The sequence below is a fragment of the Chaetura pelagica genome, unplaced genomic scaffold (genome assembly GCF_000747805.2).
Source record: "Chaetura pelagica isolate M959 unplaced genomic scaffold, ChaPel_1.0 scaffold829, whole genome shotgun sequence".
NCBI lineage: Eukaryota > Metazoa > Chordata > Aves > Apodiformes > Apodidae > Chaetura > Chaetura pelagica.
Window position 1 is genome coordinate 800,818 of NW_009954535.1, and position 1,686 is coordinate 802,503.

The window sequence follows — 1,686 nt, forward strand, 5'->3', positions numbered from 1 at the left end:
GCGCTGCCACTGCCCCAGCCCTGGGCAGGCACGTGGGAGGGGGCACTCTGGGACACTGCCTCCTGTCCCATCAGTGGGTGCCACCGAGCAGGAGCAGCCAGGCTCCCCTCTCCAGGAGCCCCCAGTCCCTGGGCAGACCACAGGCCCTACACGTGGTGTCTGATTTGAAGGACCAGGTATTACAGATGTAGCTCCAGTGCTCAGCCCCCAGCTCCAAGGCCAGCACCATGCAGCAATGAGCTGTGTGAGGAGACTGATGGCAGAACAGAACCAAACGGAACAGTCTCTGTAGCTGTTACAGCCCGAGTTTTTCCACACAGAGACAGAAAGGGCAGAACAGGGTGAAGGTTTTCACAGAGGGACCTGGAAAGATCATCTAGTCCAACCCCCCTGCCAGAGCAGGGTCACCCAGAGCACATCACACAGGAACGTGTCCAGGTGGGTTTTGGTCCACAGGTGGCCGAGGTCCTGCAGCACCCAGGAGTCTAACACAAACCCCAGCACTACCCCACTCTTGTCACCACTTGTGCAGCTGCCAGCAGCTTGGCACCTCTTGGCACAACTGGCACAGGAGCACAGCTCCAAGGACAAGGATGTGACAGCTAGAAAAATGCAACAAATAAGGTGGCATGCAAAGCAAAGAGAGCAAGAGGCAAATACTCACCTGCTGTAGGGCAACTCCAACAGGAATATCAAGTTATTCCACTATGCATTAACTGTACATTAACATACACTTTTACCAAAAGGGAGATGGACAATTTATAAGAGGCCTCCAAGGAAGGAGAAGGTGGTTGTGTCCTAGTTACTGGGACTGGGCTCTCTTTCAGTCAACAAGGAAAAGCACTAAAAAGATAAACAGATGCAAGCAGGGACAATCAGCACATTCAGGCTGGCTCAGGTGATGCAGTACAGGAGTGGACTGAAATGACACAATTAACTCAGAGTTTTGGTTCTAGTGGGCAACAGAAAATAACACCAGCGTAGCCAGCCAACAGCAAATTTTATACATTGCCTCATGCTTCTGTTGTTCACATTCATTCTGTCATTTACCAGACTTTGTGGTGATTAAAGGAATCTGACTGGCACATCAAAAATTTACGTGCTCAACTGAAGAAAATATAATGTAAAACTCTGCAGGTTTGTGACCTAGAATATTTAGCCTAGTTCCCAAAGTGAACCTTCTAATTTTTAAAAAGTTGTAAATAAGATGAAAAAAGAGCAATTGGATTTGAGGATACAGAATTTGTTTAAACAGTGAGGCAACTTAAAGCCTTAGTCATTAGAAAAACTATACAGTCATTCCCTGCCCATGCCACTCAAGTCTGCCATGCAGCCTTTTATTTAATTTCTCATCTGAGGTTATGTCAGACATGCATATAAACCAGTCTATCAACATTAGCAGCAACAGATTACCTCATCTGTGGAACAGATTCAGCTACCTGAATAAAGGAGCAGCTTCCAGTGCACCCCCAAAACCATCCAAGCAGAATGTATCTATGCAGAAGAACCAGACAGCTGATTGGGATGAAATTGGTCAGCGGAAAAGTTTTTGGAGAACTGGACAAACAGTGGAAAACCAACCTTGCCCAGCACAGAAACACAAACAAGTGAAAAAGCCAATGCCAGAGTGCACAGGCAGGGAACAATCACAAAACACTTCACAATGCTCTGCAGAGAAGGCTTTTC

General features: G+C 47.3%; 1 protein-coding gene across 1 annotated transcript in view; it reads right to left on the reverse strand.

The window, feature by feature from the left end:
• MED12L (mediator complex subunit 12-like) overlaps positions 1-1,686 on the reverse strand; it is a 109,235-nt gene that overhangs the window by 53,139 nt on the left and 54,410 nt on the right.